The sequence below is a fragment of the Coenobita brevimanus genome, chromosome 103, assembly GCF_032717465.1.
Source record: "Coenobita brevimanus isolate Jiangsu-jjx chromosome 103, ASM3271746v2, whole genome shotgun sequence".
In the NCBI taxonomy this organism is placed as follows: Eukaryota; Metazoa; Arthropoda; class Malacostraca; order Decapoda; family Coenobitidae; genus Coenobita; species Coenobita brevimanus.
The window spans coordinates 2,017,940-2,034,719 of record NC_137056.1 but is presented as its reverse complement, the minus strand read 5'-3'; positions in this window follow the sequence as shown (position 1 = coordinate 2,034,719).

The following is a 16,780-nucleotide window of genomic DNA, read 5'->3' as shown; positions in this document are numbered from 1 at the left end:
TTATAGTCAGGTAGGAGAGCAGTGTAATTATATTAGTGCCACCATGAAAAGGCATCCCTCCCTGGCATCTGTAATGCCCTAACTGCTTGAAGCTGTTTGGTTTCCTTTATATTTTTACTGCTGGCATACAGTTTTATTCAGCTTAGGAAAGACCCCTGGTATTGAAGGGGTTACTAAAGCTATGTATAACCCCTCCAGTTTAGAAGTCTATCTTAAGTGGAATAAAATCATGAGAAGGTAGCAAGAATAAAATAAGACATCTTTGGGCTTAGTGGATTAAGTATATTATACCCTCATCCCTCCATCATTCAGTACTGTCTTGTACCATCAGAAATTTAGGGGACTGGGGTTTAGCTATGTAATCAAAACATTAGCATAAATTAATGCAAAAGTGTTGGCAAGTGAGACATTTTAGCCTTTACCCTTCTGCATTTTATCAGGTTTGTCATAGGTCTTTCATAAATTGTATTTGTATGAGATTAAAGTCTCTGTCTGTCTATTGCCATACACCTCAATCCCATAAGAGGTGACCACAAACAAATTGCCTCCATATTGCCCTGTCCCCCGCCATTTCACTGCCCTTCCCCCAGCTCACACACCCCCTCTCTCGTATACCACTCCATTCCATCTCTCCATCTCATCCTTAGCCTTTCCTTCCCTCTTCCCCCCTTCCACTTCACTCCCATACACTCTCCTCATTAGTCTCTCACTCTCTTCATCAGTCTCTCACTCTCCAATCCACTCCACATTGCCAAACCACCTCAGGGTATTTCTTCTGACGCTTTCTTTCACACCCATATCCACACCACAGTGCCTCATAACATCCTCATTTGTCAGTCTGTCTCTCCATGTAGCTCCACATGCTCCTCTTAAATAACTCATTTCCACTTCTCTCATTCTTGATTTGTGTCCTTCCAGCAAGATCCAAGCTTCACTTCCACACATTAGAGTTGGTATCACAATACTATGATGCCGCAACTTTTTTTTTTTACTTCTATGCTCTTTTCCCTGTTTCTTATCACTGCTTTGAAAGAACCAGCCACCTTTCTTCCTTGTTGTACCCTTTCAAGCACTTCACCCTCCAAACTTCCATCCTTACTAATAGCACTACCCAAGTACTTAAATGCATTCACATTTTCCATTTCCTCACCATTTGACTTCACTATAGTGTACATTCAGTGACTTCATTTCTCTCGAAGACCATAACTTTACTCTTCCCTACATTCACCTTTAGATTCCATTTCTTACACACTCTCCCAAACTCATTCACCAAGCCTTGTAGATCCCCTTCATATTCAGTTAACAATACAGTACCTTCTGCAAACAACAATACAGAAAGTTTCCAAACACTGCCCTCTCTCATTAGGGCTGCTTCATTATCCACTGCTCTCCCTTGTATCTGTTTTATAACCCCATCCATACACAGACTGAACAACCATGGGGACATGAGACACATCCCTGTTTCAGACCAACAATCAGATAGAAAACTTCTCTCAGTTCACTGTCCAAATGCACTGCAGCCTTAGCACCCTCAGACATTCTTTTCACAGCATTCATCAATTTCCCATTTACTCCATATATTCCTAGCAGCCATGGCTCAGTGGGTTTGGGCGCTCGGGGCTGGCCAAAGGGTCGAAGGTTTGAGTCCACCCAAAGGTCATTGATAGACATCAGGAAGGGCATTCGGTCATAAAGTGCTAAACGCTTCAAACCTAAGTCCTCTACCCAGGGGTAGCGCCTTAGCGCTTACTGAAAAAGGGGACACAGTGTAAAACTCCAAACAGACAACAAATAAATATTTCCACATTCCTTGTCTATTCACTCTATTAAATGCTTTCTCCAAATCCATGAAGGCAACTTCTTTCCCTTCCCCAGAAAATTTTCCAGTAAAGTCCTAAGGATGAATATCTTATCTACACAACCTCTTCTCTTCCTAAAACCTCCAGGCACTTCTTCAGCTAATTCCTCTGTTGTTTTTGTAACTGTCAGTAAGTATCCTGCCATATGCTTTTGCCCGTTACACTAAGAAGACTAATGCCCCTATGATTACCACACACTCCTTTTTCCCCTTTCCCATTGTACAGGGGAATACTTATACCTGACTTCCAGTCCTCCCAGGCCAATCTGCACATCTTCCATATCCATTCTACTATCTCTCCCCCATGCTGCATCATTTCACCACACACTCCATCAATTCCTTGGGCTTTCCCCATTTTGACTTTCTTCATTGCTTCCACTACTTCCATCCTACTGATTTCTTCCTTCCTTCTCACTTCTCTTTTTCTCCCAGCCATTCTCCAGCCTCTTATATTCACATTACTTTCGTTCTCTATGTTTAATAGTTCTTTTAAGTGCTCTCTCCATCTGGTCACTTCTCCCTTCTCCACTAGTAATCTACCATTTTTATCTTTTACTCCCATACTATCTGTCTATCTATCGATTGCCAGATGCCTTAATCCCTTATATGGGGTGGCCACAAACAACTCGCCTCCACGTCACCCTGTCCCCTGCCATTTCACCCCCCCCCCTCTCATATACCTCTCCATGCCATCCCTCCATCTCATCCTTGGCCTTCCCCTCCTTCTCTCCCCCTCCACCTCACTCACATACACTCTCTTCATCAGTCTCTCACTCTCCATCCTCTCCACATGGCCAAACCACCTCAATATGTTTCTCCTGATGCCTCCTATCACGTTCACATCCACACCACAACACTCCTTTACATCCTCATTTGTCAATCTGTCTTTCCATGTGACTCCACAGGCTCCTTTCAAATAACTCATTTCCACTGCACTCACTCTTGACTTGTGTTCCTTCAACAATGTCCAAGCTTCACTTCCATATGTTAGAGTTGGTATCATAATACTGTCATGTAATAACTTTTTCACTTCCATACTCACTTCCTTGTTTCTTATCACTGCCTGCAAGGAACCAGCAACCTTTCTTACTTGTTGTACCCTTTCAAGCACTTCATCCTCCAAACTTTCATTGTTATTCATCACAGTACCCAAGTACTTAAACATACTCACATTTTCCATTTCCTTATCATCCAACCCCACTGTACATTCACTGACTTCATGTCTCTCAAAGACCATAACTTTACTCTTCCCTATTTCACCTTTAGATTCCGTTTCTTACACACTCTTCCAAATTCATCTACCAAGCCTTCGTCTTCACTTAACAACACAGTATTATTTGCAAACAACAGTACAGGGAGTTTCCAAACACTGCCCTCTTTCATTAGGGCCACTTCAACATCCACTGCCCTACCTTGCATCTCTTTAATAACCCCATCCATATACAGTACTGATTGAACAGCCATGGAGAAATGTCACATTCCTGCTTCAACCCAACCTTCAAATAGAAAAACTCACTCAGTTCACTATCCACATGCACTGCAGCCTTGGCACCCTCATACATACTCTTCACAGAATTCAACAACTTCCCATCTACTCCACATATTATTAATACTTTCCACAATCCTTGTCTATCCACCTTGTCATATGCTTTCTCCAAACCCATGAAGGCCGCATACAACTTCTTTCCCTTCTCTAGAAACTTTTCCACTAAAGATCTAAGAATGAATATCTGATCTACACAACCTCTTCCCTTCCTAAAGCCTCCCTGTTCTTCTCCAACTGATTCCTCTGTTATTTCCCTAACTGTCAATAATTATGCTACCGTACCCTTTTCCTATTACACGAAGAAGACAAATGCCCCTATGATTATAACGCACTTCTTTTTCCCCTTTCCCTTTGTACAAGAGAATAATTATACTTGACTTCCAATCCTTTGGGACTCTACCTTCCTCCCAGGTCAATCTGCACATCTTCCACATCCATTCTACTTCAGCATTTCACCACAGACTCCATCAGTTCCTGGGGCTTTCCCCATTTTGACTTTCTTCATTGCTTCCACAACTTCCATCCTACTGATCTCTTCCTTCCTTCTCACTACTAACTTCTTTATTACCCTGTCTGACTCTCTTTACCTCCTTTCAGAACATTTTCTTACATTCCCTTCACTATACACTCAAATTCCTTCCAAATTCTCCATCCACCCTCTTCTTACTCTCTCCCTTACTAATCTTTTCACCTCTCTCTTCCTCTCTACACGTAACTCTCGCATCTCTCAAATTCCTTCATGCCTCTGCTTCCCATCCACTCACTGTATGTTTTCTTCTTTTGTGCCACAGCATGCCTCACCTGTTCATTCCATCATTATGTTCTTTGCACCCCCTTTTGTCTTCTCTTCACCCCACACACCACCTTACATGCTACTCAGATTTCTTCTGTGAAAATCTTGCACACATCTTCCACACACTATCTATTATATTCTGCCTTTTTTTCCATCCTCTTTCTACCTTGTATGGACTACTTCCTCCTGTTCTTCCCTCCTTCTATTCCTGCATTGCGCTTGAACCTTGACTTTCACCAGCACCAAGTGGTGGTTAGAAAGTCCACATCCCCAACCTCTGTATGCTCTTGGTTCCATAACCTACCTTCTCATTCTGTCATCCACACACATAATCAATCATTGCCATCCGTTCAGTTCATCACCCACCCTTCTCATCACTTACCATGTATACCTGTGGATCATTTTGTGCCTAAAGGGGATAGTGGCTATCACTAACCCCCCCCTGCACAGATGTCCTCTGGAGCACTGCCATTCTCATTCACTTCTGCAGGCACACCCCACTCACCAACTACTCCATGCACCTTCACATTCCCTACATCTCCATTCATATCTCCATTCAAAAACGTTCTCTAATTCCTCTCAAACTTTTCCATGCACGTTTCCACCTTTGCCCAGAACTCTTCTTTCACTCTGCGTGCATGATCTTGCGTCAGTGCTTACATGCACACAGTCACCCACATTTGTATTCCCACTTTCAATCTTACCCACACATTCCTTGAAACAACTGATCCATACTTTCATATTCTCCTCCCATTTCTTGCACACAACAGTACATACACCCTCTTTTGCCCTCTCATTCTCACCTACTCTTGCACATATAACTCATCCATGCTCCCACTCTCACCTCTCCACTTAGTCTCACTTAAATCACATATGTCCACTTTTGCACCCTCAAGCACCTAGACACTCTCTCTCTTTCATCTCATCATTCGCACCTCTTACATTCCATGTTGCAGTCCGTACCATGTCCTTTGTCTGGTCTTTGGTCATCACCTGTTGGTCCATCCTCATCCGAGGCTTCTTGTTTGTATTTTTAGTTAGCTGTTTTCTGGGGAGGGACGTTAATTCTCCGCCAACCCACTTGTTGACACATAGGGAACATGTGTCTGTTGGTCATAAGGTTACTACCCAGCATATTAAATGATTTCCTGGTTTACAGGAAATCATTTGGCTTGTCACTTATTGTACGGTTGCCCCAAATAAAGCACCACTACACTGAGTGAGTGGATGATGGATGCCCCCACTGACCATGGTTTGTCACCAGTTGTATACCTCTCATGCAGCTGAAAACTTCCTGCCATAGTACAGTATATATGCATGGAGAGTGGCTACACTTTTTTTTTTTCCAGTACAGTATTTGGAATTTGATGTTGAAGTCCTCTTCCCACTCATTTTAGCAAATTTTTGGGTGCATCACAATTGTACAAGCATTCATTACTAAGCTGGTGCAGTTGGTAGAGCTCTCAGTTGGGAGCTTTCTTGGTTTACACGCAACAGTTCAAGCCTTAGAAGTGACCAGAGGGTTTTCTATCATGTAAAACACTGTCAGAGGTGTAGGTAGGTCTCCTGCCCTTAAATGTTCTGGATGGTAGCTTGGCACTGGGCCTCTACCTTCCAGGGGGCCAGTATGGGTATGACAGGTACCATTGCCATATTTGTCTTAAAATTCTGAACTTGGCAGTAAGTTGCTCTTGTATGTACTCTTATGTCAACATTCCATCCAGTAATGCTTTTGAGTTACTCTTTATGATAGCACATTCATGTATTTTCCAGAATGCCAGTGTACAAGCTCTTATTTATACTTGGTGGTTAGTTATATCATCATCATTATGTAACCCAGTGTTGTTCTATGAGGAGGGTAGGAACCTGGGGCTATGTAAGTTGGTCCAGACATTTAAGATGAGGCTAACCAGCCTGACTCATCCCTTAGTGGCATTACATGGGCAATAAACCCCAACCACCCCTTGAATAAAAACCTGCACAGGCTTAATCAGGCTGGAGCGCCTTAATTACCCACTAAACCACCAGGTGCTATAATCTGGTTATATGGCTGCCACCTAGTGTAGTAAATAGTTTCCTGTTGTACAGGAAACCATTTTGCCTGCTTGTACAGGAAACCATTTGGCTTGTCACTCAGTTTAGTCACCCATAGACAGAAAGAAGAGGAAAGAGTGAAGGAAAGAAGGAAGGAAGAGAAGAATGGGCAGTCACCCGAGAGCAGCACTACATCAAGTAAAAGGATGGTGAGTGCCCCCACCTACTACTATTCTGTGCATGCAGTGTGTGGAGATAGTGTACAGTAGAATGCTATTTAAGTAAAGGCCTCATTATCTGAAGCTTTTTTAACCCCCTTCATGATGAGGGAAAGAAAAAAGATGTCATTGAAGTACTGTAGTAGGAGTACTTGTAACTTCTGGCTCTTTTCCAATGGGCCACAGGGAACAGATGCTGCAGTCCATATTCCTATCAAGAAGTGGAGGAAGGAGTTGAGAGATATTTGTGCATGCAGGCAGGTCATCCATCCAGGTGCATCAGCACCACCATGGGAAGCTATCCCTTTCCACTGTCATGTCACTGAAGTAATGGAGTTTATGCAGACCGGTTCTATCTTCCCATCATGAGTGGTCCCTTAAGATGGTAGCATAAGTGAAATAGATACAGATATCAGCACACTAAGTTCAAGGCAAGTTGAAGGGAGCAAGGAATATTTCCATACAGTAGTAGACCTCCTTGCATATAATTAGTCAGTGTTCCATGTGGGAATGGGTCAGGCACCCCCCTCCCCTTTTGTGTGTGTGTGCCCATGTAGCACTTTGTGCTTTCCCCTTTCTGTGACAGTTCTCTAATGCATGCATGGAGATCAAGGGTGAGCTTATGTGCTGTATACTGATACAGTGGATGAGCCTTGTTGCTGTCACATTTTTATTTTTATTTATTTATTTTTTGTTTATTTATTATTATTATTTTTTTGAGGTGCCTTGTGGTATACCGTAGTTCTGGTAGGTTAAGAAGAACCAGATGTGCCCCATGGGGTTCTTCTCCCAAGGCATGGTTGGGCTTTATTGCTCACTTCATGTCACTGAGGGGTGAGCAATTGGTTACTGTCTATATGTCTATCTATTGCCAGGCACCTCAGTCTCATAAGGGGTGGCCACAAACAAATTGCCTCCCTGTTGCCTTGTCCAACACCATTTCACTGCCTTGCTTCCAGCTCACACCCCCCTCTCTCATATACCTCTCTACTCCATCCCTCCATCTCATCCTCGGCCTCCCCTTCCCTCTTCCCTCCTCCACTTCACTCACTTACACTCTCTTGGTCAGTCTCTCGCTCTTCATCCTCTCCACATGGTATTTCTAACTCTGTCTAGTACATCCACATCCACACCACAATGCTCCTTCACTGGCTGCTCTCGCCCAAAATATCGACCATGTACCCAGCCCCAGGGTCTCTACACTTCTGTTGTAGCAGTACTAGAGTGGCTGACAGATGGATGGGTATATGGCTGCTTTCCAGACTGCATGGTCTGCAGCATTGCAGTCAAGTCCCTAATTTCTCTTCTCAGAACTTCATTCTGTTTTTTCCTTGGTCTGCTGGCAGGGCGTTTCCTTTCATATTCAGGTCTGTATGGTTTCATGCAATTACTCATACATAATCTTTCCTCATGTTCAAGCCACCACAGGCCATATGTGTGTATCACCTCTATACATACAGCACCCAGGCATCCCTGTCAGTATTTTTTAAAGTATGTACAGTACAGGTATTTACTTTTTTTTTTTAATTTTTGATAATATAGTGCTACGTGTTTGCAGTGGTATTTATATTTGTATCTAATTCACACCCTGAAAATAAAAGAGATGAAAACGACCTGTTTCTTAAAATTACTGCGATTCATCTGACCGTGGCGCCTAAAGTAATACTGTATCATCATTGTCATCATCATCTAACCCTGTGTCGCCCCATAAGGAATGTAGGAGCCTTGGGCTAGGCAAGTTGGTCCTAATTTTAAGATGAGTGACCAGCCTCACTCATCCTAGAGCTGCATTACATGAGCAATAAACCTCAACCTTCCCTTGGATATAAACCTTCACGGGCTCAATCCGATTGGAGTGCAATAATTACCCACTAAACCCTCAGGTGTCATGGTTTACTTCTATGACTACCACCCAGCATGGTTTCCTGGTGTACAGGAAGCCATTTGGCTTGTCACTCAGTGTAGTCATCCGTAGAAACGAAAGAACGACAGTAGAGAAGGAAGAGAGGAAAGGGCAGTCATCGGAGAGCAGCACTACATCGAGTGAGTGGATGGCGAGCTCCCCACCAACCTAACGTTATATACGAGTACTTTTATAACCACAGTACAATGGCAGCTTTCTTTTTCACTTCCATTACTGTGGGATAATAAAAGTACTCGTACATTACCTACCTAACGTAATATAAGAGTACGTTATTACCCCAGTATATAATGGCAGCTTTTTCACTATTAGAGAAAATTGCCCCATTTCAGTTTAGGTAAACAGACGACTTTGACAGGTGGTTGGAAAGCTGTGGAAAATGTAACGAGGAAAAGAATATAAGAAAATGCATATACATAGTGCCGATACAAAGGCCAGACGGAAGGAAACAGGGCCGAATACGATAGAGAAGAAGGAGAAGGTTGAAAGAAGTGATGGTTCGTACTGTACGTCTTCGTTGCTCCTTTTCAGTGGTTTCGTGCTTGGATCATCGTGTAATGGGACAAGAAGATCCAAGCACCTTGTACAGCTACAGCGAACCTCCACGTGGGCAACAGCTGTCTGAAGAGTAAGATAGAACCAAGCATTACGGTTGAAGTCTTCGGCCACCGAAGGTTTTCCCTCTTGACTTTGGCGCCATGATATCAACTTTGGAGGTAAGAGAAATGCTTTATTATTCCATTCAGCCCACAAGTACTGATACTACACATGCACAAGGGAATTGTTGAGTCATAAGGGAACTGAATTATGTCAACGAGCAAAATGGTGAGGATTGCCACTGTAAACTTCACCAAGATAACGAGGGACATGAAATGCTTAGTATGCAAAAAGAAGTGTAGTGTATACTGTACAAAAAGGGTGTCTCGAAGAAGCCCACAAAGCTTCAGATGTCCTTATACAGTATTCTGTTTCAGCGATCCCCATTAGCGTGGTAGGATACCATCAAAGGTCATTATAAATAGCACTTCTGTTTCTTATCCAGATTGGCACTGGTGCATTTTAGTTGTGCTGATAGCATACAAAGTTTCATCGCGTCGACAACGTATTGGTAAAGAACAATTAAAGCTGGTCAAACTACGTTGTATTAAGATATATCATCCCTGGTGTAAAATGCATTTTTGCCTGACGTAATTACGCAATAATTATGTAATTATAAGTTCGGTACAAAGTCGGCATGCACGTCATAATACGGTTTCTATACATGATATTTTTTCAGTGATTGGCCGCATCACTCCAGTGGGTACAGCCATTATTAACTTCACCATTCATCCATATCCCGTGAGAACCTTTATCACGCTTACACCGAAACCCCCCCCCCCCTCCCCGTCAGTAGGTTTGCCCTGTTCTCTTAATCAGACCTGAATTTTAACTAACCTAACAATCTAACCCAAACCAGAATGACCTTAGAATAGATGAGTCTGGGGGCCGGATCGACTTGCTACCTCTAAACCATGGCCTCTTTACACCATATGCCTGCGTCTGGAATGGATATACCGATTTTATTTTTCCCCACGTTTTGCAAGAAAAAATTAGCTATACTTTTAAGGTACATCTATCTGATACACAAAATAGTGCTATAATCGGATTCCTCGTGTATTAAAACATAAAATGATGTATCATTCATGTATGTAGATTAACTGCTTGCAAAAATAAATACAGTAAGGAAGACGTTTTCTGACACCCGGAGGCCCAGGAGGGGGTCCCCTGAGGAACTTTTTGTCTGCTCGCCTTCCAGATCAATTATTCAACCCAAGGAACCGGGAAATCACTATGGGCAAACGCCGTCTGCATCACGACTCAGCTTTAGGCATTCTTGCCCACTCCTACTATTTACGCTGTATGCAATCATTTTTCGTTATTACTTTGTTGATAATTATGATTCACAGACATAAATGACTTATTGAGGAATAGTGGGTGGCATGCCGGCTGAACTGTACAGTAATGGGCCAGGTGGAATTCCCCCCTCCCCCCTCCCCTCCAAAAAAAAAAAGTAGAGGTTATTTTCGCAGCTAGTGCAACAACAAACGAACGCACCGACTTGTCCTATTCTTTGACTATCTGACACGCATTCGTGTTGACTCTATCTCCTTGTTTTCCCGTATTATGCATTATTTAGAATTATTGCATGTTTGCTCTAGAAGAAGGGAAAGCAAGAGACGTTTGTGGTGGCGTTTAATTTGGAAGCAGGCCAGCCACCTAATCAGGACTGGTATATACAAGCAGGAATGTGGGTTAATGTCATACTTGCTGCATTAGTTGTGTAGAGTTGCTGTGAGACTTGGTGAGAAAAAAAAAAAATCCCACCTTAACTTTGGACCAGAGAAATATTGTCCTTTTGCAGATTATTTCACGTTGCAAAGTCCCACATTGTAGACAATACTGCCGCTCTGCATTTCTGTAGCACTTCTTCGTAATTAGCATCCTGTGCCTAGTATAATAAATCTGTGCAGTCGTCCTTCTCCATCCCCAGAGACTGTAGCATGGTTGTTAACGTGACTGACAGCGAGATAGATAGATAGATAAATGTTTATTATTACAACGATGATCATAATGGAACGGTTGTGATTAACGTTGAAACGGCAGAATCCCGTCAAGAATAATAATGATAATAATGTTGAATTTACACAGTGAACAAAAGGAAAGTGAGAATTAGGTGTTTAAAAAAAAATCCAAGCGCTCTCTGAAGTTAGCGTTCCTGTGCAGCATTTGTTTGATTGCGTAATGCGTGACTCATATGTTTTGCACTGTCTCTAAGCCGACAGTTGTCATGGAAGTCGCCGCTACTCCCTTCGCTATGTACAATAAATTGCTAAGGAAAAGGTGCTGCGAAACTTAAGCTGACGAGATCACGGACTAAATACCGATAGTGTACTGTGAATTTCAGGTTAGATATGAGCGTGTGTTGTGTGAGAATGAATTAATCTATCTATCTATCTATCTATAGCCCGACGCCCTAATCCCGCAAAGGGTGGCCGCAGACAAAACGCCTCCAAGTCACTCTGTCACCCACCATTTGACTCCCCTCCCCCCAACTCACCCCCCCTCCCTCATATACCTCTCAACTCCATCCGAGAGTAAAATATTGCGTCAGCATTAAAAATTCTCTCTCTCTCTCTCTCTCTCTCTCTCTCTCTCTCTCTCTCTCTCTCTCTCTCTCTCTCTCTCTCGTGAAAATTAATTACAGCCTCGGCAGGTAAAACTCTCTCTCTCTCTCTCTCTCTCTCTCTCTCTCTCTCTCTCTCTCTCTCGTGAAAATTGGTTATAGCGTCGGCAGGTAAATTCTCTCTCTCTCTCTCTCTCTCTCTCTCTCTCTCTCTCTCTCTGTTACAGTAAAGGAGTAGGCGTTCAATAAAAAAAAAAAAAAAAAAGACAAGCAACATTAACAATGTCAGCCTAATTTAAAACTGCATTAAAGATGAAAATTCGAAAGGAAACGGTATAGAAATTGGGAGGAAGGAACTGTGCAAAACGGAAAGCATGTTGAGTGCCAGGGGTAGGAAGGAGTAAACATATATTTTTAGAACGTGAGGGTAAAAAACGAGACTTGGTTTAGTTCCAACAATCTATGGGCGTTGGTGGAAGTACTGTACAGCCGTAAAAAAAAAAAAAATCGGAGACAGTTCCCTGGTAGCATTGTCCTGCGTTCTCTATATCCCATTTCGCCTCAAAACGACAGAAAGTATTATTGTTCCTTCTTATATTTTCTTTGTGCTTTTTATTGCTATCACGTAAGAGTAGTTCATAATACACCTACCATTGTCACAGTCGCCACAAGAGTGAACTTTTGCCCATGCTGTACATGTGGAAGTAAGTCTGATAGCGTATGTTACCACGTAGACACCAATACCCACCATTCGGTGGTATTAGCTGGGGTGTGAGTCGTACAAGCCGATGTTATTCGGCTAAATGTGAGTCATGGGAGCCCGAAATTGTTGCTGTCGGTGCCATTAACCCTCTAATGGTTCAGAATAGAACACTAGAGCTCCCCTGACAAGGACAGGGTTAATGGTGACAGCATTAACACTCTTTGGCTTCCATGAGTCAGTTGCCGTTAGCTGGAAGAGAATATAGAACTGTCCTCAATATGAGAGGGTTAATGGCACTGTAGAATTTTTGCACTTCATTTCCTTATTTTGAGTCTCCTTTCCTTTAGTGTTATAAATTTCTTATCATCATCCAATCCCACGTTGCCCCATGAGGAGAGTAGGAGCCCGGGGCTAGGCAAGTTGGTCCTGACTCAATCCCTGAGTGGCATTACGCGAGCATTAAACCCCAACCATCCCTTGGATGTAAACCTTCACCGCCTCAATCCGATTGGAGCGCCGTAATTACCCACTAAACCACCAGGCACCAAATTTTGGTTATATGGTTACCACTCAGCGTAGTAAATGGTTTCCTGGTGTACAGGAAACCTTTTGGCTTTTCACTCATTGTATAGTCATCCACAGGCAGACGGAAGAGGAAAGAATGAAGGAAAGACAGAAGAGGGAGAGTAAAGTCACCCGTAGGCAGAAGGACGAGGAAAGAATGAAGGAAAGAAAAGCAGGAGAGGATGGAAGGAAAGATTGAAGGATGGGGGAGAGGAAAGGGCAGACACCCGATGGCACACTACATCGAGTGAGTGGATGGTGAGTGCCCCCCCACCTACCATTTGCAAAACATTTTTACGGATATTCTACACTGTTTTAACTCTACCTTTGCCTAAGATTGCCATCTCTCCTCTTGAATGCCCAGCGGTAACAGCTAGGTGTCATTCACGAAGCTCTACTATGGAGAGGAAGCAGAGCTGCAGTATCATCGTTTGTGCCACAGATCTGAGTGAAATAAACTGCAAAAGGACGAAAATTGGTCCAAGTTAAAGATGGGATAGTGATTTGTGTTGTTAAAACCTTGGTTTGGCAGCCAACACTTCACAGTTTCCCGCCAAATTTTATAGTCCGAGTTTGAGGCATGGTATCACCTTTTCCTTCATTTTTCCTCAGTCTTTCTATTTTATTATTTTCCACATGTATTTTACTCATATTGCATTACCTTTTTAATAAATATAGCAATTTTTATTTGGCGTAATAACTTAAACGTGACCATGCAGTTCCCGCAAGATTTAATTGATTTTTCCTCTTCACTTTCGGTTTCTTCCATTCTCTTATGTATTAATTCATTTCGTCATTCTGTTGTGATTATTTTTCCTTGATACATATGGATCTTGTAACTCTGATTATGCACTTTTCACGTTGCGTATGGTGCGAGTTGGATTTTTTTTTTTTTCATTGCTTGACTGTGACTCACCTTCCCGCACCCTCTGACCTCCTTCTCTCTCTCTCTCTCTCTCTCTCTCTCTCTCTCTCTCTCTCTCTCTCGACTAGGATGGAAAAGGAGAAAGAAAAGTGGGTCCAGACAAAATAGATGCAGTGAAGAATTAACGAGAGAGAGAGAGAGAGAGAGAGAGAGAGAGAAGGGGAGAGGAAGAGACCCATTCAACCTATTTCGTGACCCTGTCACCCCCCCCTCTCTGGAGTTCTGATGTACGAGAGAGAGAGAGAGAATTTAATTTAGTACGTCATGATGCAGCATCTTTTCCTTTAGTATTGCAACACCAGAGAATTTTACTTTGTGAAATTAATCCTTACACACACACACACACACACACACACACACACACACACACAGAGGATTTCCTTTGATGCAAGATAAAGGTATTTAACTTAATTTTCATACACAGAGGAGACTCCTGTGCAAAAATAAATCGCCTGTTGGCAGGAAGAATAAAATAGTAGGCTAATAGTATATGTGTGTGTGTGTGTGTGTGTGTGTGTGTGTGTGTGTGTGTGTGTGTGTGAAGTTGTGATTATTTTTTTTGTGAAAGGATTTAAGGTTTCTTAATCCATTCAGTCCAATGACGTATTTTTCTAGTAGGCTGTTTTTATTACCGGTAGTTCCTGATAATTTCCATCACAAAGCTCTTGTAGTTAAGGAGTTAATAATGGCTCCGAGTCATATATTATGTGAGTTTGAAGATTTCCTAACTCATTTTCCTTAGCTAGTTATTTTGCATATTACATTTGTGGTATGTTGGTGAAACAATGCTGATAGCTAAGTCAATAATTATAAGTGTTAAGGTGCAATGTGCAAAACAATTAGCTAAGGATGTGATGGAGGGATGGGGTGGAGATATGTAAGAGTTATAGAAAGGGCAGCTTGATGACATGGGGCGATTTGTTTGTGGCTGTCCCTTCCGAGATTAAGGTGTCTTTTGAAACGTGATGTATGTTTACTGTTACTCTTAATTCAGGTTACGACTGAATTTACCTTTAAGGTTAATTCCTCACTGTGTTGAACCAAATGAATCTCTGTCTGTCTGTCTGTCTGTCTGTCTCTCCTTCATTGCATGTTTTATCAGGGCCTACTTCCTCACCAACTTAGGTCAGAGAGAGAGAAGAATTATATTTGTATGCTAGAGTGATAGAGGGATGTGTCATAGCTCCATGGTTGTTCACTGGAGTACATGGATGGGGTTAGAAGACGTGCAAGTGGGTGTTGAAGTGTCACTACTGAGTAGGGATGCAGGGGCTTGGAAATTACAGTACTTGTACTCTTTATTTGTTGATGATGCTGTTCTCTACGTGAAGATGTATGGGTATAACAAACTATGGGAATGAATTTTGAAGTGTATTGGAAGACGAAGTGATTTTTTTTTTTTTTTCATGAGAACAACACGGGAATATGGAGGATGAAAAGTACAAGAAGGGGCACAGCAGGAAAGGAAGGTTGCAGACACATTCAGTGATAAGGTGCACATGGAGGTATAAAGAATTCACTACACAATACGTGATCCTCACTGGAATGTGTAGATGTGAAGCTTTTGGACAATGGAAAGATAGAAGGATAGGAATGTAAATTGGATATTTCAGAGGAACACATTTACGTGGAGAGACGGGCTTAAAGGTTAGGGAGCATTGTGGTGTTGATGTGTATATGCTGAAAAGTTTTGTAAGTGCCCTGAGATGGTTTTTCCATGTGGAAGAGAGAATGAAAAATGAGACGAATGAAGTGGAGAGAGAGGAGAAGACCAAGGACGTGGCGGAGGGGTGTAGATAAAATATGAAGGATGGTTGGAGGTGAAGGGACGGCAGTCTTATGGTGGAGGACAAAGTGACACAGACGATTTCGTGGCTGCCCATTTCGGAATCCACGCATCTGACTGTACTGTAGATATACAGAAATATCATTAACATGGGGGCCCGATCCTTGCCACTGAGATCCGCAAACTTACACAAAACTTATCGTAAAAGATTCATTTTTGCAGGAAGGAAATGGAAAATCAAGGTTCTTTCTTGCCTGTAATTGTAACTACATTAAAAAAAAGGTCACGATTTTTTTTTTTTTTTTTTTTTTTTGAGGGGGGGAGGAAAGGCATAGAACCGAGAACGGAATTCCAGTGTTAAGTTTGAAAACAAAAGTACAATTTACAAGGGGAATTTCATCGTAAGTTTGTTCATGAATACCGGACTCAGTGGTTCAGTTTTGGCATGACAGTGACAACCCCCCACGGCTTCTTGGCGTAAGTATACTGTAGACTGTACGCCATATATGTTAACTCTGTTGGGTGCAGATATTTTACATTTACTTCTCATGTACGGCTTGTATTCTATTGATTCTTTCTTAAAGTTTAGCTAAATAAAACATAAATTGATTTGAGACTGCATTGGGGTTATGCAAAAGAGAGAATGTGTTTTGTCGCACGTCCTAATGACTGAACTACACATAATGTTAATTCCGTGTCTTGTTCTCTCTGCAGACTGCAGTAAAAATCGACATATCCGCAGAATTTAAGATAGGTGTTGTATTTCGCAAAAGGCATCCCTGTCGCATTGTCTAGGCTACCTGAGTATCGAGAATGCTTGCAGAAAGTATCGTACTCTGCTAAGTCCTAATGCTACGAGCGTGCAGTAATATATTTTTCAGATTATATCCGCCAAAGACAAAAATTTAAAGTGCATGAGGTGAACTTTATATGAGCTGCAGTTTGTATAATTACGTAATAAGAGCAGTCTAGGGCAGTCTCAAACAGAAATAGGTCGTAAGAACTACGCACTATACTGAATCTCTTAGACGCATGTAAACGTATAATTGCTTCAAACCTAGTGTATGATTTATCGCGCTGTTCATATGGTAGGTAATTGTAGATCCAGCAGTCATCGGGTGAATCTGATAGTAATCGTACGACAGGCAGGCGTTGTTATGTTTTGATGTGACGTCACGGCCATGATGTCATATCGCGTGATGGTGAGGCGACTATTTGATTGGCTGAGTGGAGGAAGGAGTTTCCTCTGATTGGTTGGGGGACGATGGG